The 22,637-nt window shown below is 40.0% G+C and overlaps 1 protein-coding gene across 1 annotated transcript in view; it reads left to right on the top strand.

Moving 5' to 3' along the window:
- The first annotated feature begins 5,621 nt into the window (after positions 1 to 5,621).
- Positions 5,622 to 22,637, top strand: part of NLGN1 (neuroligin 1) — a 364,563-nt gene continuing 347,547 nt past the window's right edge. Inside the window, exon 1 of the mRNA XM_088523905.1 lies at positions 5,622 to 6,132. The gene's annotated coding sequence lies outside the window, so the exon portion shown is untranslated. The remainder of the gene's footprint in view (positions 6,133 to 22,637) is intronic.

Genomic DNA, 22,637 nt, shown 5'->3' with positions numbered 1-22,637 from the left:
ACTGATGGCAAGTTTAAGCATTAATAGCAATGTCAGATACACTTTAAGGATAATGACAAGACTCCTTTACATCTATTAGACCTACTGGTCTCAGATATGGAAATAAGACTTTTGACAGCTAAAAAATGTTTGAGGGTGTGAAAAGGCCAAAGAATGAAGTAGAATATTTTAAACCCGGGCAGCTATTTCATAGCGCCTTTTTTGCGTACTATATTCATCCTGCTGGTGATGACTATATCTTTAGAAATGATCTCATGATCACTGTGGCTTCTTTTCCTTTTGAAGCTACCTGAATTTTTTTTCCAGAGATATTTTTTATAAAAATGTTGCTGCCTCAAAAATCAAAATTTTTCAAGCATTAGTAACAGACAAATTTAGAGTCCTCAAAGTGCTGGCTTTGAAGTTATCCAGATAATATCTGGTGTTTTGGGATGCAATAGTATTGATTGGTATTTGTTTACACCTGTATTATTTAAATGTGTATTTAATGCTAAATCATGCTTGATGACTGTATGTGTACAAGAGATGCAGACAGGAAGCAAAGCAGCTCCTGTCCATGAGCTCTTGGGTGGTTTTGGGATGTCTTTATTCCACCCACTATTCACTGTTGTTCTTCACTCATGTTAGTCATTAGCGAAGAAGGGAAAGTTTAGCTACTAGCCATTGTAAATTTTGAGGTGCTTGACATATAAATCCAGGATGCAAAAGATTTTTGTGTGGTTAGTCTGGGCCTTGCTTCTGCTTTTCTTAATTTTAACACCTCTGGATCCTTTGTGAGAGCCTGAAGTGTAGATCACCAGCACTTCACAGGATGAATGTTCATGGTGCTAAGCTGCGCTTGTAGCAATGTATTTTGAAGTATATCATTATGTATGTGTATAAATACATAATACATATATCAGTAATAATCTAGGAGCAGATTTTGATGATTTAATTATGATTAATGCCTGTTCAGGGCTACTTGTGATACTGCGTTTGGCATAAGAGAAGCTGTGTTGCAGTTGTGATAGAAGCTAGGCTAGGACTAGAAGCTTTTCAAAATCCATTGCACTGCCTGTCTGGCAACAGGCCAATCCCTTGCACTTGCTGGCAACATGCTGATCTTTGAGGTCTGTATCTGAGCACCACGTTTCAATGCAAATTATGTCCATGTGATGATAACTTCATGAGGATGGCTTATTAAACCTCCCCAGGGTCATTTCTGATTTACACAGGAAACAAATCAGCCCTCAAATCCCTAAAACAGGAGCTTTTGTTCTAATAGTGTCTGACATTTTATCGTGTCATTTACATCCAGTGCCTGACTTGGCTTTGCGACATTGCCGACATAATATTAAACCCCTATGTTGTCCTTATGGGTTGCATGAGAAGGAGAAGACATGAGACATCAACTGTGGCATTTTTGAATCCCAGTATTAACATGGGAAATAAAAGCAGTTGTGAGATTACTGAAGTAAGGTGAAAAAGACAAATAACCTCAAGGCACCCTAGGACTCAAATACTGTTTGTGTTTATTTTAATGATTTTATTTATTCCTTTTTTGGTGTTCAGAAAGGTTCCCTTGACATCTAAAGAAAGAATAAAATATCCTTACAATGTTAAAACAGAAAGAACTAAATGCAGGAATATCTTCTTATAGGAAGTAGTATGCCCTAGGTAATCCATTATATTTCTGTAGCATCTTTTATAATAATGTTTCAGTGACTATTTAAGGTTCCCTGCAAGGTTGTTCAAGATGTTAATTTAACTCTTGATAATATCTGCTTTAGTATTAAAAAAAGTAAATGGGATAAAGCTTTTTTACTTTTTCTTTTTTTTTTTTTTTTTTTAATAGTATTTGATTTTCCTTGAAAATTAACCCTTTATTTCAGTCATAATGATACTCCAAACTGGTCTTTGTTATTGCTCAAGCAGAACACAGAGTATATTCTGCTTGCATTAGAGTAGTTACAAGACTTATCAGAGAAATGGGCATGGGCTGTTCAAATACATAAAATGGATATGAATAAAAAGGGAAAATGTAAATAAAAGTTCAAATGTAAGCACTTCAACAAGATGCTGGGCATTGCTTTTGAGATAAATATTTCTCACCTTTAAGTGATGTTAGGAACTCTTCAGCTGCCCAGCACCTGTGAAAAGTTATTAACTTCAGAGTCTAAAGTTGCACTGAATCCTATAGATTTGTCATAATTTATCATTTATATTTTATACACCGAATTGCAATTCTCTTCACATTCATGTAATTGCTTTAGTTATGAAATTTAAGGCAAAATCATATAGAAAATAAACAGCAGACACAGGAAGGTTTTAGCCTCTACCTTATTTCTGCTGAACATTGGTGCTTGCCTTGTGCATAAGAGTAAACTGACAATTTCTTTTCGAAGTCATCCTTGCTGTAATTCATTTTCATCCTTCTCAGTCTCCCTTGGACAGCTAAGAAAAGACAACCTTATTATGCAGCTCTTTCTACTGTTTTTGAATGTATTTTGTCATGTTTAGGGCATCTTCATTTTCTGTGTCTCAGACGCAAAGATTATATGAAACAAGGGAGTATCTTCTCTTCTACTTTTGGATAGTAAAATATAGTTAATTTCTTTTTTTATGAATTCTAGTGAGGCTTTTCCTGGGTACGTGTTAAAGAACCTGTTGATCCCCTTTGCAACAGAGCTACATTTATAAGCTGAGGAGGACTAACTTTGTGTTAATAATGTGACTTTGTTGTCCTTGTGAAATGTGTTAGCTACTGGCTGTATTACAGCCTCTTCTCTATAAAAATCCCCAAGAAAAGGTGTAGAAGCTGGAAGGAACTGGAAGATGTCTTCAGTCCTGTTTAATCATCCCAGCTACAGGGAAACTATTAGAAATACCCCTGAGGCTAATCCTGACAAATTGTGCTCATTCTGAAAGGTAGAACTGATATGTGCAAGCGCCTCATTTCCGAGCTCCCACCCTTAGGAAAGCCTGAAACAGCAAGCCTTGTACTTAGACTTTGTGAATGTGGTTGTCTGGATGGCCAGTCTGAAGCCCTTAAGGCACACAGACCTTGCCATGGTGAGGATTATGTAGATAACTTACTGGCTGGAAGGTTGGCTCTTTCCCAGGGTGGGAATGCTGAACTAATGATCAGAAATGAATATAACCTACCTTCCACACATGCATAGCTCTTAACACTTGTCTGCCTCATTCCTTTATGCCTGTTCCAGAGCTTCTCATGCTGCTGGTGGGACTCGAGGTGAAGGGCTGATTGCTCTTCATAAGCTGAACCAACCGAGCAGATTTCCAGCTCGGATGGCATAGCACAGAAGGCACCATGCTGTATAGGCCAGCTGTTCCCCAGCTCTGTCCTTTCTCTCTATAGGTTCCTGTTCCCCAAGGTGGCCGTTGCTGTGACCCAGGTAGTGCTGGAGTACATGCACATGTGTATTAGTTTGGTGCAGTGGTTTGTGAGGGATGGAGAGGTGGTTGCTTTTCTTGGAGGCCCTTGTAGGTGTGTTAGGGATGCTGTGTCTGCCCATCCATTTCTGTAGGCCTTGGCTTGTTCTGCTCCACCCAATGCCACATAGCACATAGGAACATCTGTCCTTGCCTTTGCAGACACTAGAGCAGGGATTAAAGATGAGATTGTGTATTCCAAGGTTACACAAACACAGCATTTTGTACACTGAACTTCCCAGATTTTTGGAGGAGAATTCTGAGTTGGAACCAGTGTAGTTATGTTGACTTGAGGGCTTTAAAAATGCATTATATTTCATGTGTATGTGATGTCTTTGGAATCGCTGCAGGATTTCCAGATTGCTCTGCAATGCTACACTGCCATTAAAGGATAAACTGTTCTTCCAATTGTATCAATTTCTCAGTAGTCATATTTTGCCTTTACTGTAAACATGCCTGTCTGATACAAGAATTATGAAGAATTTTTACTGGGCTCAGCTTTAAACTAATCCTTCATCTTACTTTGTTCCCCCTTCTTTTATCAGAGAAAAAGCCATTGAGAGAGATTAAGGCCCTTCATCTTTGGTTGTACAGTAACACTCAAAATTCAACCATGTAATAAATTGCTGGGATGCGATTCTGTGATTTCCTTGCTATAAAGCAGTGTGTAAAATGCTTTCTTACCAGAACATATTTTCCAGTGAGGAACCTCTCAAGAGCTTGTTCCCAGCCTCTCTCTTCTTTGCTCCCTTCTGTTTTGCTTAGCGATACCCTAGTACATCCTTTGCCATCTTGATGTAGCTGCTTCCCAGGATCAGTGTTTAGGGCCTGTTTTGAATCCCATCATTTTCAGGTTCTCTCATGTCCATCTACTTGCACATCCCTAATCATGACCTTGAAGTGTCTTTTGACAGATAAGTTGTTGTCCCACTGCCTCTATGGTGCAGGCATCACCACCCCAGTGTGGTTGGAGTGGCTTCCCTTGATCTTCCTGCATTGGTTGGACAGATACATCTTTCCTAATTTGTGCAAGCAAATTAACAAAATCTTATTCTCCTTTGTTTAAGTATAAATAATGTATCATGCTGTAAAACCATTAGCAGGTAAAACAAAACTTTTGGGCTTTTTATTTTGTTGTCCTTTGTTGGTCTATCTGAGCCACTAAAAGCTTGTTGGAGCCTTGGTAGAGTGGTGCAAACTGCAGCTTGCTCTAGTAACCCCATCGGCTACTACATAGGTTGTTCCCATGAAAAATGTGTGATTATTGTTTGTGATGGATTGTTTGCAAAAGGCCTTGAAAACAAAACTCAATTCAGCTTTTTTTCTTCTGTCCTGGTTTCAGTTTGCAACCTGCTACCTCTCTAGCCCTTCCTGCCTGTTTGTGTCTCTGTGCGGTGTATACTGATGTTTGTCTAATGAAGTACTGCTCTGGAAGATTTATGGGTTTACATGCATGGAATAATTAAATAATTACGTCCTTGGGAGGGTGGGACGGAGCGTGCAGCAGGTCAGGAGGAGGCAGGAGGTGAGTGGCGGGGGGTGCTGAGCCTATGCCCGCTCTGAGCCGTGTTGGATGCTGCTCCGTGCTGGGAGCAGCGGCACGTGGAGCTGTTGGGGCTCTGCTGTAGCCGGGGGCTTTCCCTGTCCTCACGCAGCCTTTTCCTGGGCTGTCCCAGAAATCTGCGAGCAAATTTGGAAGAGGGAGAGGCAAAAAACGCAAGAGGGGAGTGTGGCAGCTGGGAAAGCCCATGTGGAACGTGGGGACTGGGCTGCAAGCAGGAGCTGCGCTTCACATTAGGGGTGGATGGGAGAAAGAGAGAGAAAAGAGGGGAAAAAGAAGAAAAAGGAAAAGAGCCAAATATGCTGGGGGTGAGGGGCAGAGCGGGGCGAACTTTGAGTGGCGGCTGCGGCGGCTCCAGCATCCCCGGCTCTGCGGAGCGTCACATCTGACGTGCGGGCCAGGAGGAGGGCGGGCGCGCACACATACAGGCACACACACACACACATGCACATACAGGCGCACATACAGGCACACACACACGTGCACAGGCAGGGATCCCCGCGGCTGAGCCCGCAGGGGGAGTGCCCTGCAGCTCCGGTTGTTCGTCCAGCTGTGCGTCCGGCTGTGCGCGGCTGTGCTCCCGTGGCTCCGCGCACAGGTAGCGGCTGAACCGCAGCAGCGCCGGCTCGACAGGCGATCGCTCCCTTTGCTGACGGATGGAGAGCTAGGGAAGACCCCGCCATCCCATTCGCGTGCTGCGCATACGTCTCTCCTCACTGATTGCCTTTATTTTTTTTTTCTCCTTTGAAATCTCCCTGGGAATTGTGTATTTTGCAGCTTTTTTCCCCCCTCCTCCTCCTTCTCCTCCGCCCTCTCGTTGCTGCTGGGGGCACGACTGGCTTGCCAAGTTTGTAGTGACACCTCCCAGATTCCCTCACTCCCTGCTTTTTGGATCTATCACCGTGACTGTTTGTACATAGGCAGATTGGGGTGTTTTTTTGCCTCTTTTTTCTCCAAGAAAACTGGAATTCTTTTGGGAGCTAATGGATACTGAGGACGATCGTAAAAAATCTCCTTTTGAATCTGTAAAAGAAGTGCATGAAGAAATTGCTTAAATTCAGCCATCGATTTAGCTTCATAATAAGCACTTCGAAGTATTTATGATTGCAGAGCAGGTGCAAGCAAGGATTAGTAATAAGGTAAGGGAGATACTTCCATCCTTAAGGCAGCAGCATTTGCTTAGGCTCAGCAGCAGCTTCTCTTTTTTTTTTTCTTCCTTTTTTTTTTTTTTTCCATAGAATCTGGGCTGATTTATTCGCATTTTCAGTGCTATTTCCCTGCCCTTCCCGAGTCTTTTTTTAATATGCCTGCTTGCTTTCCAGCACTAAGAGATGTGCTTTCTGCCTGCCTTCTCGGCATGTTCGAGTTTCCTATCTGGGCACATGTTTTGGCTGTTATTCGGTAACTGTTTAAAATCACCAGCCCTCTGTTTAGAAATCCTTTCTGGTCTTGCCCTTTCTCCCCACAGCGGGGTTCCTGAAAAGCCTGTGGAAAACTATGACATGAAAGCTTTTATTTGCACTAAAAAAAAAAAAAAGAGAGATAATAAAAAAGGAGAGAGTAGTGCCCACCCTCCCAAGGGGAAAACCAGGGATAGGGGTAGCACTCCAGTCCTCCCTGCCCTAAAAGGGGAATGAAAAGCGCTTTACCTTCCACCCCATGCTCCAGCCTCCCCTTCCTCCTCCTCTTCCTTTCTCCCTCCCAAAGTTGGTGCCCGTGCTGCCACCCGCGCCGCATTTCTGCAGCCCCTGGGGCTGTGCCCTGCAGTGTGGAGGGGACGTGGGGACATGGGGACCCCCAGCCCCGCAGCCCTCCTGGGCGCCCTGCTCGTGTCTGAGCAGCTTCTCTAGCGATATAAACAGCACGAGCAGGAATATCCATTACCCGCTAACTGCAGCGGAGTCTCTTTTATGGGATTTAATGATTTCTCTTGTTTTGGAAAAGCCCTTATGATGCTCCCAATAAACAATGCTACAAATCATCCCAATGGATCAAGTGCCAGGAAAGGCAATTTTCCGGCTTTTATTGCTTCTCTTCCCATTAATTAATTGCGCTAGCAATTATGAGCACATTATGAGTGATAAAGGTGCTGTTAGCAAAATGTGACTTTCTTAACACGTGCCCCATGTTTAGGGAGCTCCTTAGTGTTGCCTGACTGGAGGTCTGCTGGCATCTAGGAATACAGAGGTCAGAATAGTGTGAAGTTTGTGCAGAGCACGAATGTTCTTTTCAGAGCTTTGGTATTTTATGCACTGTCCTCAGCCCTGAACAGAGGGAAAGTCCATTTAATGGGATGTTTCAATGACGTAGGCTGAAAGGAAGCAGGAGGTAATCAGAAGGCCTACGTGATGATTACAGGCTTTGATTAACAAAGCAATGATGTTTTTAATAATCTCGCTGATTCTGTCATTAGCTTTTCCAGATAGGAGCAGGAGTTCAGTCCTTCAGCAGAATATTGCACTGCTCTTGCAACGCTCTGAGAAAAGCTCCTTTTTCATGTTATCCTTTTCTGTGGCTTTATTTCCATCTTCTATACTCATGTGTGTATTTTTTGATTCATAATTTACAGTTCAGATGTATAAAAAAGATTGTAATGCTATGCAGAAAAGAATCAAGTTTGACTGCTTTAAAGAATTGCTGAAGCACAGGATTTTCACTTACCGGAGTTTTCTTTCATCTGCCTTAGATAATCTTTAAGATGATCCCTAACTGGGGATAGGAGTAACATACATTTACATGAGCTGCATATAGCTCACTCTGGTGCAGTTGGAGCTCCATTTAATGTTGCTGACAAATCTTTCACTGTGAAAAAGCATTAATCAACAATTGAACAGATGTAGGTTCAGTACTCCATATGATTAATTGGGCTGCTAGCTACTCAACATATTATAATTATATAGATATGCTGAGCCCTCCATAAATATGTTCTTGTGCATCTTTTTTGGAGAACGTGCATGTGCAGAACCTGGCAAGACTGGGTTCCTTGTGACCACTGAGTAAGGTGCGTGAGGAAGGTTAATTGAATTCACACTAAGTTCATTTTAGTGCTGTTTTCTATAGTACTCAATGGATCTTGAGAAGTTTTATTAACATGAAATATCTTGGAGGTACTGAGTTCAGGCCTGTTGTTCTTAACCAAGAATTTCCACAGATTTTTATGAATCCATCTGTGAAAATGGCTTCAGTGAGATTTTTCTAACTATGTAATCACACAATGCAGATGGTAACTATGAAGCTAATACTATTTATTTAAATTTGTCAGTGTGAAAATAAACAGGAAACTTAGTTACAAACTCCAAAGGGTCAAAGAGTGGTTTCTGACAATGTCCATACAGCCCCTGTCATTCCCTCTTTACTAAAGAACAATTATTTAGTGAGACAGACTAGGATTTGAGCTTTTTAAATTTTTTCCTCTGAATGTTAAGAATATTTAGAAAAACAAATGGGCAATTCATTAGCAGACCTTCCATATGTATTTTTACAATTATGATCTTCTGTATTGTGTATGTATGTGTGTGCATTTGAGCATAGTTCTTGGATTGACAGGTCATTGATTGAAGAAATTCTTTGTTTATTCATTAGTTTGTTTATTTTTCTATCTGAGCATGGTTATGTCTATTAATGCAGAATCTGCTACAAGGCTCTTGATTCCAGTGGTGCATATGCTATAATAATAATTCCTTAAGTGACAGTGAGTTGCTAGTAAATACTCAAGTTCATGGGTCAACTAGTAATTCAGTGTTGGATAGAGAACATTGCTGATCGAGGTGAATGGTAAATTACATCTCCAACCATTATTTCTGGGAGAGGTACAGTACATTTCCCATTTCTTCTTAAACGAGATTTGTGATCTTTTTGCATATAATAAATAGTATTACTGTAATGCTACAGGATGGGCATATATAGTCTTGCAATAGAAAGAGATACAATCTTTCAAGCATTATGTTAGTGCTGTTTGACACTTCAGCTGTTACCTTGAAATCTCAAGGTGCTTTTCCATAATGGGAAGCTATCAGTGTCTATCACTATTCTTTTTTTTGGGAAGTTCTCAAAACAAGTGACCATGCCTAAGCAAACCAAATATTTGATGCCTGTTAAAAATAAGCTTGACTGAAAGAAATTGATGGGTGGATAACAAATGGTATCGCCTTTCAGTAGTGACTGTGTAAATTCTGTAATTGGTGGATGTCCAACATAACACACATTCAAGGGCTGGCAAGGTTCTGGGAGTCATGGGTCTGCCTTCAGCAGGACTTTACTGCTGGTGACGGCTGGTGAGATCTCCTCTTGTTTCAATGCGTTGGTGGCCCAGGCCTTGAGTCTGAATATTTGAGCTCCCCTGCTCTGTGGAGCCCATTGGGGGAGAGAGGAGTAACTATAAGAAATCAGGTGTGTATCCAAATGGTTAAGACTATGCCTTCATCACAAATAGGATTTACAATCTCATAAGACAGCAGAAAATAGTTTGTTATGGAAGCAATCGTATCTTCTGTAAATTCAGATGCTAGGTTGATATTTACCACTTTCTGAGAAATGGCAACATTCATGTGTGCTTTCCAGGTGTACTGGAGATCTTTCTGCAATGCAAGAAAAAGAAATGGTTCAATGGTAACTTTTTAAAAAAAGTATATGTCTACCTCAGTGTATATTTCAAAAATGAAATTCTGTGGTAGTTTGAACAGGGTGAAGACTATTCTTGGCCACCCTTTTCTTCCACCGGCAGAAAAGAAAGCACCTTGCTTGTGTTACTGTATTTTGGGGAAGGTTTTGAAATGCTTTTTCTCTGTGGCAAGGCGTATGGCCTAGTGCAACAGCTGATGAGAAAGAGTGTAGGCGAGACAAGATGTTTGCGCAGCAGGAAGAGGGGAATGGGAACGATCAGGAGACTGAAAGCAGGAAGAATGAAGGTAGAAGGAAGACACAGATCAGGAAAGGTAATGTACTGAACTTGGAGCAATGATAAATTGCTTCTAATTGAATATAATAAATGCCTCATTATCTGTGAAGCTGCCTTGCAAACAGAAGTAGCTATACTCAGGCCTAAGATGACACTGTAAATGCAGCTTTAAATCCACATGACTTCATCCATTTCAGTGGAACCACTTGCATAGTTAAGCAGTAGAAAACTAGGATTTTACTTTGTGGAACATTTTCATTACCATTGGTCAGCTGAGAACACAGGGCTTCTTAATGGGGCTCCTTATTACACAAGAAGGATGGAGTTGGAATTGATTAGCTTTGCTGTTTATCAAGTTTCTAACTCGACAGATTATGAAAGAGCAGAGAGAAACACTGGAAAATAAACTAATTAATTAAAGCCGACTACGAGATGGTTTCCAGAGCCCTAACAGCAAAACAGCAATTAATATAACATTTCAGACCGGCATAAGTAAATACCAGATGCACCTACCTACTTTTCCTATCAAGAGGAGCTTTATCCTTCAGAGGAAGGATAAGGGAGAAGGGATGCTGTTCCTCGGGGACATGTGGGCACCAGGTTCCAGCAAGCATAGTGCAAGGGGTCTGAATGCAAAGGAGAAATTCTGCTACTGTTTATACTGCTAGTTACCAACACTCAATATGCTGAAAGTTCATTTTAAGAAAGCAAGAATATGCTTAAAGGCAATTATTTTTAACTCCTGACTTTTAACAGCTCTGCAAAATTGGCTTACCTCTTATTTTCAATAAAGCATCATCTCCAGATGAGTTGTATTTGACTTATGTATTTACTAAAGAATTAAAATTAAAAACAGATGAGGTCTTACTGAAAGATGCAGCCAGATCGCAATATACGCCACAGTAAAAAAGAAAATTAGAAGTCGCCAAGTTATAGAACAAGAAATCTTCTTGAGTGCTGAGGCTTTATTACTTATTGTTAGTATTCCAGGAACCAGCAAAGAGGTCAGTCAAAATCATCACCTTATACTGCAAGGAATTGTAAAAATAAATAATAAATATATTGTGTCCTGAGGAGTTTAGGCTTTGTTCTACAATAAGTTCTTATTGTCACACTGAGTTCACAGTATATAAAAGTACAGTAAATGGTGGCAGAACTGAAATATAATGCAAAACGAGCATGGTCAGAAAAATAAATGTCAAGCCTCTATGTATTCAGTGGAAAAACCCTTTGGAGGCAACTTTAAAACAAGATCAGCAATCCATCTGGAAACTTTTCTGGTCTTTGATAGGATTAGTTAAAAATGTATCGTATATATCTATATATGTAATTATTATACAATATGATGGCGCATATACATAAATTATGGTCTGATTCTAGTTTCAGTGTGAGTAGTGAATCAAGTCATTGGAATTAATAGGTACAAAAATGTATATGAATTTAGTAAATATGAAGAGCATTTCTTTTAGTCGGATGTTATTAGGTGTTTTTGTGGTTGTAATTAATCAAAATAGTTGCTACTTTTTCCCTGTTTTTCCTTTTTTTAATTTGACTAAAAATATAAAGTGACTTATAGTCTATAATCAGCAGCCATTCAAGAGAGGCGTGCTATTTTTCAAGTGAAGGTCTAACCAAAGGTTGAACAAAATTGAACGGGAAACATTACTTTAAAGTGGCCATTAAAGAAAAGAGCTTCTCCCTTGTATAGGGACATTTGCTGCAACCAGCATTTAAGAATGGAGCAATTTTTTTGGAAATGCAAAACCCAATGATTTCAGTGCTCTTGATTCACCTCTACCATTCTCTACTTTTGCAACTCTGATACTTTTTTAGATTGCTGTTGAGTTCAAAGTTGACTCTGAGCTTCATATTTTAGTCTTTGTGCTGGAGCAAAATTGCTACCTTGAGATAAATCTTTTTACTTTTGATTTGCTTCAGTCACTTATGACACTCTTATATAAAAAAACCAGCTTCATTTGGAATCTTAATGATGGAGAAAATGCCACAGCTTCCTCTTTTGACCGTTTTGACACATTTCCTGGAGTACAAAAGGGAGAAGAAGAATCAAGGTTATAGTTTTGTCTTTGCTTGTCCCATAGCCATGCTTCACCCAGCTGCCAGGGCTGGGATGTGCTGGTTAGGCTGTTCTCCCTTATTCCAACATGTATCTAAGGTGTTAGTTACTCCATGTGTGCAAGTGACAAATTCTGGTGGCACTTCCATCCTCATGACTTTGCCTGGCATGTATATTAAAATATAACCTAGTACTCAATATTTTTGTTTTCCATCCATGACTTGAACTACTTCACTGAGTTACTGTGGGGAGCAGTGAACACTTGGAAAGTGTGGCTTGGTTTCAGCCAAGAGAGAAATTGAGAAATTTCAGAAAATAGAGAACTTTCTAGAAGAACTCAAACATATGTAAACACCAAAAATGCCAGCCAAACTAAATACTTTCAAGGGTGGTTATTTGTGCATTGTGTGTGGTTGTGTGTGTCATGTCCTGAGAATATCTGAGCTGCCATTTTGTGATTACACATTAGTTTAGAACACAGTTAATGTTTAAAAGAAGATGATTCTTAAAGTAGTGAGAAATGCGTAAGTATTAGGAACACGTCATAAATGATCTGTGGTTATCTGTGGAAAAAGTTACCATATGATAACACCACATTGCTTAGTGTGGTCCTTTTGGAGCTATCTTTGCAAAAACACAATTCCACTGTTTTAGCAGTTCTGTACATATGGTGAAAGGATGGTTTGCAGGCGAACAAGCCCACTCCTGCAGAAGGCTTCTTTTTCTAGGGTTCTAGGCTCTGAATTACAGCAAGATTGGTAAAATCTGCAGAGCAGCCTTAATACCAGCACCAGAGGGAGCCACTTGCCTGTCTCTTGGCCATGTAGCAGCTCGAGGGTTGTAGTGAACCAGCTAAAAGAGACAAAATGGCAGAAAAAAATGGCAAGTAGTTGAATACTATCCACATGTGGAAAATATTTTAAAGTTGAAGACATATTTTGGAGTGTTGTTCTGTTGACCCAATCTGGCATGCTTCTTGTATTGAATACTCTTATCAATTACATTGAACTCTAACATAGGCATCCTATATTTCTTCTAGATTCTTGTTATACAAGCATTTTGCAGCTTACAAAAAAAAATGTTAAAAAAAAAAAAACACTTCGATTCCAACTAATTTCGGAGTATCTTTTGGTATCATATTGTCAATGCTTTTTATTTTCATACTGGGCTCCTAAATCTGTATTCTTAATTATTACTGTGTGGACTACAGAGAATTGAAATGTCTAATATAACATTGGAAAAAGTCTTGGTCTTCCAGTACAAGTCTAGATTTCATCTGTAAAGTATTATTTAAGTACTTGTGGGATAGGTGAATTCATATGCTGCAAGGTGAAATCAGGGCTCAGATGTGTACCGTGCTGTATTTACCCATAACAGCAAAAAGCAGCATCCTTCCCCACCTCGTAGGTGTAATGCATTTTGTTACTTATGTACTAGGACACACAAACAAGGAGAGAAAGGAAATATTACCCTTCAAACAAAAGATGACTTAAGCATTTGCTTAACAGCCTGTGCAAGTAGTCCAGGGTCACGGAAGAAACCTCTGGCAGAATGAGAAATTGAACATCTGAAGTCCTTGTCCACCACCTTATTTATAAGATATTCCTTCTTTTTAACCTTACTGCTATAAAAACTGATCTCTGTACACTAAAGATAATACTTTTAAAAGTGGATTTGTGTGTTCTGCTACTGCAATAGTAAAATTAAGTTATTTACGGGCATACAGACACACATGTGCACACAAATCCTTTCCTCAGATGGGAAGTCTGCTGATAAGGCAGTGTAATAATACTGAAATCAATTCACATGGAACTGCAAAGTTATTAAGCTGTAGCAATTTAACAGTGCATTCAGTCTGCCTGCTTATGATTTCCAAAGACAGGCATCTGCACACAGAGTACGGGTATCTATACACACACATACACATTTCTAGAGTATTTGTGTGTGTGCATATCTATGCACTTTATTATGAGACAAGATTAGAGATTGATTTTAGTCATAAGTCCACATGTGCTAGAAGAACTGTAACTGCTGAGAAATTTCTGAACACATCCAGTGGCCTTTCTTTTACTTGATAAATCAGATCAGAAATTATTTGTTGACTGGTGTGGCCTTAAAAGTGAACAGGCATCTTCCTAATTTCCCATGCCATGCTTGCAGTAAATTCCACATTTGGAATAAATGAAATTCTGCAGCTTAGTATTTTACAAGTTATACTGCCAAATTTAAATGGCAAACTATGTTAGACTTCAAATTCCTTCTTAGTCTACAGAAGCTTCAAGAATACATTTTATCCATAGCCATCCTGAAATGCCTATAGCCATCCTGAAATGTCTACCTTATTAAATGATTTGCATAATCTGTGAGCAATCTGGTAGTTCAGTTAATTGGACTTTGGAAATTGGGAATCAAGCGGTATAATCGTCTTAGCCTGAAGTGCTTTAACGCAGTGCTAGGTAAATCTCTATGCTCCCTGGCCAAAACAGACCGGCAGGGGATCAGGGGATGGAGATGAAAAGAGGTATTTGGGTCTCACTGGCATCCAAATGTTGAACTCGGGTACTCAAGTCCTCAAGCGAACTCGCGAGAATGGCTTGGATAGAACAAACTGGCCTTCGGCATCAATTGAATCTCCTGAGTGGTTTCCTTTCTTTCCAAATTCTCCTGAAAAATCTGCTTGAGTGTTAATGCAACATTCATTGCTTCTGGATGAGATAATGTCTCTTAAGATAAGTCATGGGGAGCCTGCAGAGTTTCATTTTCACCATTTATCAAATTTCAGGAATAAAAGAAGTAAGAAGGTGGCGTTGTCTCTGGCAGTTTGTAAAAATGGGCATCACAACCTGCAAGCTCCCATTTTTGCAGTTATATCTTTCAAAGATATTACTTCTCGGTGCTTGCAAGTTGGATACTAAAAGGTTGATAGGAGCAGACTTAACAATCTATGAAACACGTGAGAGCCTAGTAGGTTCTTCATGCAGATGATTTTGCTTCTGGTCTTTGATTCAGTTACTTTCATTTTGACTCTAAGACGAAAAGTGAATAAACAATTCATTATAATTTAACTGGTCATGGAAAGGGCATCTATAAGGCTAGACCAGAAGGTTTTATATGAAGTTTCCTTTCTTGTGGTGAGTCATATACAGTGTTCTTAGTGTCTTTCAAGACTGCCATTTCTTTTGCACTTTCTTAGTTTTTGGCACCTATGTTTTCTAAAGGAGACTGTTTATCCAAGAACCTTCTTTCAGCAAAGCATTTAAAGAACAGTAGTTGTTGTTCCTAGTATGAAAGACATTATTTATTGCTCATACAAAATACATTTGCATTAACTCACTTCTCTGTGCAGGGCGATATATTAAAACTTGGAGGATGATGAAAAAAAAGTCAAGGTAGAATAATTGGGTAGACAAAAACAGTCCTTGAAATCCAATTTGCATAATTTTAATTTGACAGACATTGCTAGAAATACTCTTTAATGGGACAAAGTATGGTTTACGGCTTCTCCGGGGGAGAATATCCAAAGATACTATGAATTGCTCCTTGGGGAGTGCACTTAGTTTAAGCAGGACCTAGATCTGCAACTAAAAATGAATAAAGTGATTCAGCTCAACTGAGGCCTTGTCCAAAGCCCATTGAAATGGGTGGAAAATTTCCCACTGGTGTCAGTGGTCTTGCTATATTCGCCAATAAATGGCACTCATGACAAATGTTTCTAAAGCGTTTCTGAGAAGAAACACTTTTTGTCACTTAGCTTTGAAAGACCTCAAGCAAAATGATATGCTCGGTTATTCATCTAGAGCTCCGCTGGGCCTCCTTACCACCGGTGACAGGACGCAGCTCAAACACACGACTGGAAAGGGCACAGTGAGGCTTCGTAATTACCTCATATGATATGAATGATTGAATACAAATGATCATGGGATAGCTAAAGCATTTAGATTAAATAAAAGAAACACTCTGGAATTTGCCACATAGGGAGGTCATCAAATCAAACTTCCAGGCTAGGTTTTCTTAAAAGGCTGGATGATTTTATGGCCGTTAATAATATTTGTAGCTACAGTATGCAAACCAAGTTAAGAATAATCAAATCTCATGCTTCAAGGCATAAGCTAATCACCTGCTGGGTTGGGCATAATTGGCTTAGTGCATTATGTAGGAAAGGAGGTTCTCTCCCTCTGGAACTTTCATGTTCTCACCACCCTCCATGGTGCATTTAACTGACCAAAGTTTTATGCTACCTTCCCACAGCTCTTTTGTCCTTAAAATGATGTGTAACTAGGGCAAGTTAACACTAATATTAGAACCTTATTTTTTGTGTTTCACAATTTAGAGTTGTGTTAATACGAGTTATTGGATTTTATGCAGTGGAGAGTATAGATCTGTTTCAGGGTTCGTTGATGTTTTGGTCATTTATTTAAAGGTTTAAAAAAAAATCAACTGATGTAAGAAATGGTCTTAGTGATAAAGAACTCAGTAGCAAACATATGCATGCAGTAAATCATACATTAAATTACAAAATAATTAATTTATATATCTGTTCTTGTATCTGGATATAGATAATGGATGCCCTACTTGTTTAAATACCTATAAAATGTTTACAATGCTTTGCAGACCTCAAATTAGACAAGTAATAAGCGGTAACAGCTTTTTGATCAATTCCCTGGCAATAGAAGCTGGATTTACCTGATATGGAGCCTGTTTCTGGCAATGGATTCACCAGAAACCACCTGCTCAGAAGAAGGTTTAATTCTGTAATTGAATCTGTGCTCGTATTAGTGAATGTGTTGTGTTATTTTAGGGCCAGATTGTGGTGGATTCTGGCATGGGGGCATGAAGTGAGGAAGCGTAAACGTTTCCCCTCCCAGAAGCTGCCCACACGTGCGGGCCCTGCGCCTCAGTGAGCAAAAAGCCCATTCTGAGCCAGCAGAGCATGGCACCTTGTAGGAAAAAAAGGAAAGAGTCTATAGCCCTTAGCAATATGAAATACGAAGTCTTAGGCAATGAGCTATACTAAGCAGAGTTCTCTAGGATGTTTAAATATGCTAGATGAGATGAAATTCCGCTGCTTTTAGAGTCCTTTATGTAGAAGTCTATTAGTATTTTGCTATTAAGTTAAATTTGGATTTTTCCAGATCATGTAATACGTTCTTTGAATGTGAGTTGCCCTGCAGCTTCACCACTATATTAGCTGCCAAAGTTGTATAGGGCTGCTTTATGCTTGTACTGTTTTGATTAGGCAGCAGGCTTAGCTGCTACCCATGCTTCAAATGCACTGGACTTGCCTCTCTAGCATGTTTGTCTATTGCCTGCAACTTCCCCTTTTTCTTTTCTTTTTAACCAATACAAATGGATTTCTGACTGAAAATTGGCATCTGCAGTTTTGTATTCAGGATCAGGGACACGTGGCTAAAATGCAATATGTGCGTGTTATGTACCCAGGGATTGGGAGGGAGGCTACAAAGCTACAGGATGATTTGCCTTCCGAAGCCTGGGGCAAGGTACCTGCCTTGAAAGCCTCAGTACTGGAGCAGTCAGACCGTGTTGCTCAGCGCGCCAAGGTTGTAGATGAGGCACGTGGAGGGTGCAGACTCAGCCGTCTTTCTGCCTCGTCTTACTTGATTTGTGAAGCTTGGGGACAGAAAAGAGACAGCGGTGGAGTGTTCCTGCAGACTGAGCTTTGGGGCGGTGGAGTGTTCCTGCAGACTGAGCTTTGGGGCTAATGGGAGATCTGGAACCTCCTTAGTGGCCCAGCTCAGCTCAACCCTCTGTCAATCTGTTCTTGCCATTGGTGGAGGGGAGCGCTCAAACAAGTCCATATAGGAGTATTGTGAAAGGCTCTGTTGCAGTTTTTTTTCTGTGTACAAGTCAAGATGTTGCCACACAGCAATGAGGAAAAAACATCTTGAGAACAGAACAAGAAAGCATAAGCAGGCATATTCTCCATGTGAGCATCCTCAACTGTGGGCCTGGAGGAAAACCTGTAACACAACTGAAATGTATGCAGCAGGGTGTGTGGTTTCTTTTTTCTTTTCAGCTGAATACTTTTATTAAAACATTTTTGTAATTTCCACACAGTGGTAATCATTTTATTGCTTTTCTTTATCTGTACCTATTACTGTTCATACTGTAGCTGCTCAGTTCTGATAACCTAGTAGAAATGCATTCCAAGTGTGACTCAAGATTTATGGAATTTCATAAAAATTCTCTGAATTTCCACTTCAAAGTACACTGGCACAGTTTACCATGGCTTCTATTAAGACATTTGTGGTTTTAATATTTTGATCTGGGAATGCAGTAATTTCATTTCCTGACCATTTATATGTTTCTGTCCTAAAGGAATTTAGGCTGTTCAAAGTTATCAGTCCACAATTAAGAATTTACAATTAGTCGGTCCATCACCATAGCGGGAAAAGCATTGGTCTATTTGATTCAAGGCAACAGAAATGAATAAAAAAAGAACTTTGCTAAGATAGACCCAACTGTGCACAGGAAAGATTTTGCTCAGCATTTCAATATGAAAAATTGTTCACTGGTCATATCCAATTAGCCTTGGTAAAGAAGCTGACCCAACACAGAAACATATTTGTCTGGAGGCATGCTCACTTTGGTGCTTATCCAAACTTTGGCTTTAATCGCTCAACCAATCCTTCAAACAAGGCCACAGTCTCAAAACTGAGGCTTAATTTCCCCCAGTCAAGGTGCAAATGACTTTGTTAGTCACAAAAGGAGATACGTGAAATGTGTAAATGATAAATGCTTTAAGATTCACATTTGACACCACTGAATATATTCAGTTGTGCCCGGAAGCCTAGCTCATGTGAAATGAATTCATTGTGTGCATCTTCAGAAGTCAAATGCTTTAAAAGTAGGGTCTAAATTATTCAAACTTGCTTCTTGAGTCTTCAGCAGGCTGTTAATGATTTGAATGGAAGAGATTCTTTCCAATAAGCCTCAGTATGAAATGTTTTCTTGAGCTGTCTATTATTAGAATATGTTTTTGAAAGCCTTTTGGTCTGTACTCAGCTCTCTGTTGCCTTAGAGATACTCTTGTATATTGTCTATATGAAATAAAGCCCATGAAACTGCCTAGATTCAGCAAAATAACACTTAGGTCCCCCCACAAATAGCTCTAACCCCTGATGGCCTGTCAGGTTGGTGTTGACAGACTAAATTGTCAGCAAATACAGGCATTTATTGTATATTTTGGAGAAATACTAGGTATTTACTGCAATCAAAGGCTGGTCTACACAGAATTTTCCTCCAAGATTATATTTGCTTTGATCGGACAATAAAAGTTATTTCATTTTTGCCTGTATTTTGGTACTGTGAATTTCAAATGTTCATGGTGAGGCTTTGGTGGCTGCTGGTCTGCCCTGCAGCACGGCCCATGCCGGGGCAGCAGCTCTGCAAGGGCATAGAGCTGTTGGACCCGCGAGCAGAGTTAGGTCTAAGGTCTCCTCCTCTTGCATCTGTATATGTCAACATGTGTGTTGTCTTACTATGAAGATCCAATTAGATGTGCCAGATTTCCTTGTCTTTTCCTTTTTGATGAATTCAAATTGTAGTCTGGAAAAATCTGTATTTAATGCTTTTTGCAGGGAAGCCTTGCATTCACCTAGGAGTTTTTGTAATGAGTGAGAGGTTGAAATTGGCTAGAAAGTGGGATGCAAATATTCTTTCCCCTTTGAAGATTTTTCTTTAAGCAGCTCTGCAAAAGCTAATGACATCCCTTAAAGATTTGTACAAGACATCTGTAATCACATTACTAATATTTTAAGTCTCTGAATTGTTTATTAAAATATCTTCTATTGATCATAAATAAGGCCTATTTTAATCAGATAGGAAACAGGTGTCAATTCTCAAGTTGAAATTGCTTTATGGCAAGCTTCTGCAAGGTATCCTGTATCCTCACTCTTTTTATTTTCAGTAAATACGAAGATTTTGACTATTTTATGAAAGACTGGCTAGACTTGCAAGACATTATCTATTCGGTGTTGTCCATAGAGTTCTTTATTTATAAATATTTAAGGACTGGTTCAGCACAAGCACATGCTTCAATAGAAGCGCAAAACTTTTAATATGTAAGCAGTCCCTTTCAAGTTGTAATCCAGGTTAGATATATGGCACTTAAGGGTCTAAAAAATGAACAGCTAAACTTGATCTGGTGCTAACGTAGGTAGCTGCATAAGACTTCCAGGAGGGATCTGTTCTTTATTTCCCTCAAGTCTAGCACCTTTTTTCTGACTCTTTTTGAGCAAACACTATGTATGAGAACCTAAGTCTCAGGGTGCACATGTATAATTTAATTTTTGCAAAAAATCTTACTTCTGGCACCAAGTGAAGCATACTCCTGTCTGCAGGATCAAAGCCTTGCATTACAGTCTCAAAGTTTAGATACTAGATGGGTTCTGCAATGGATTTTAATGTACCCCTTTTATTTGACCTCACACTTATTTTGATGCACTGATATATTTTGCATTTTAAGCAGGCTTGTACTGGAAATTCACAACTGTAGCTATATTACAGGAAGAGGAGAGCTGGCAATAGCTATTACAGGATCATGGGAGAATGTGGTTAAGCACCTGTGTGTTGTAACAATTTTAATGCTAAAAACTAGAAAATGGAATAAAAAATGCTGATATATAGTCTACCAGTTTAGCATCACACATATGTAAATTCTGAGTCCCAATATTGATTTCTGAAGGGACCTAGGTCTCTAGCTCCTTCCACAGTCCTGTATGGCTGAAACATGTAAATATATTATTCAGTATATCATGCTCCTCAAAACAGCCCATGAACTTGAATGTTGATTGCACTGGACTCTGTGCCAGGATTCCTGTACTGTGCTAGTTCCCTTCCCTAGAACAACATGGCCTTATAACAGGGTTTCTCAACAGGTTATATTAATCATCTGTAGCTATCAGGTAAATAAAAGCAAACCACAACACAAGATCTGGGAATTAGTGCAATCTGTTAAATTTTGTGACTGCGAACTCATTATAAATCTGAGTTAAGTGGTAATGGGCTGGACAGCCATTGCTTCCTGAACCCTGCTGCAAGGCTGTGCTGAGGACTGAGAAGTCGTGGTGAATGCAAACAAGCATGTTTTGCTGGAAGCTCCGAAAACCCTCATTCTGTTGTCACTCCCTGCAAAATGTTAAGGTAGGATTAGAGCGTGCTGCCTCGTGAAAATATTTCTCTGAACCTCTCTGCGAGGCTGGAGGCTGTTCTTAGGATTTTTACCTGCTTTCTTCTTGCTTGTTATGCCATTGTGCTTTTGTAGCACACCCTTTCTTCTTTATTTCTTCTTTGCTTTCTTCTCTCCTTCATGCTTCATACTCCTTGAGTTAGTCAGTAGAGTTTCTTAACAGGTAAATCTTACTCTAAGGCAGAAATTGCCTGTCATCTTTAACTGAGTGCCATTAAAATGCTAAAACCTCTCTTGGGTTGTCAGACATGTTCCGCTGCATGGTTACCATGATGGCATAACGGGGATTTTGTCCTCCAAGGCTTGCTGTGAAAGTGTCCATCACATCCTATGAAGCTCACCCTCCTCATGGTAGAGAGTCCAGCTGAGCTGGTAACTATTCTTGTGCTTCAAAATGACTGTGCTGCAATGAAAGTCTGTGCTGCTAGCCTGCCTAAGTATGGGTTTTGTCACTATAGAGATATGATTTTAATTTGTCCTCAACAGGATACTTGCAGGCAGATTCTGTGCAGTAGATTATTGATAGTGCCTCTTTCCTTATGCTCAGGCTGCTAAATGAGGGAGGCAATTCTCCAAAGAATTCGAATGGACCCGCAAAGACCTCCCAGAAATGGCAAGTAAACAGCACAGTGGGTTGCACTCATATATTTTGCAAGAAAAGCTAAATCGCCACAGATACTGAGACATAAGTTTCAGTCAGAAACATAGACACACTTCCAAAATTGCAATAAAGAGCTGTCCCGTGTAGCTGAAGATGTCAAGCTGCGGGAATCCAGCAGGAACAGGGGCTCCTGCCATCAGCTGCATTAGGGCTGCTTGCGGGCTCCTCGTATTTGGATAGTTTGATTGAAGCTTTAGCACAGTGTACTCTGTACAAATGACAGCACCTTAGGCAGAACATGACAGATTTTAGAGCGTGGTTAGAAGAAAGCTGAAGTGACTTTTTACTGTCTTTGATTGTGTTTTGTGTGTGTGGCCTAGTGCTGTTGCAACAGGTGTGGAAATGTGCTGGTGCAACAAAACTTCTAGGGCAAAAACGAGGAGGAAAAAATGAGTATAGGGGGGTGGTTGTTAACATGGAAGTTGCCGCTGAAATTCCCAGACCTGCAGCTGGTGATGCTCTGATCACTTTGAACTCTTAATAAGTTCCAGTATTGGATGGGGATGTGAATCGTGGTTCAGTTGAAACCATGTTAATTTTACAAGCTTCTCCATAGTTCAATAAACCAGACTTCCCAAAGACTGCCTGGGTTGCTGTGCCTTTGGGTCTTAGTTTGCATGGGGAGGGACACAAGAAACTCCCAGTTTATGCCTTTGAGTTTGGGAGATAGAAATGCCTACAATTTCAGGGAGGACTCTGGGGAAGCCTTGCAATGGGCAGCCTGCAGGGATGCCACGTGTGCCTTTCAGCACAGCAATATTGCTCTTCCTTCCCCCACCCCCTCCAAAAAAAAAAGTTAACCTA

The sequence above is a fragment of the Tinamus guttatus genome, unplaced genomic scaffold, assembly GCF_059628265.1.
Source record: "Tinamus guttatus ecotype Peru unplaced genomic scaffold, ASM5962826v1 Tinamus_guttatus_pri_ptg000198l, whole genome shotgun sequence".
Taxonomy (NCBI): Eukaryota; Metazoa; Chordata; class Aves; order Tinamiformes; family Tinamidae; genus Tinamus; species Tinamus guttatus.
The sequence above is the reverse complement of the archived record's forward strand: the minus strand, read 5'-3'. Positions and strand labels throughout refer to the sequence as shown.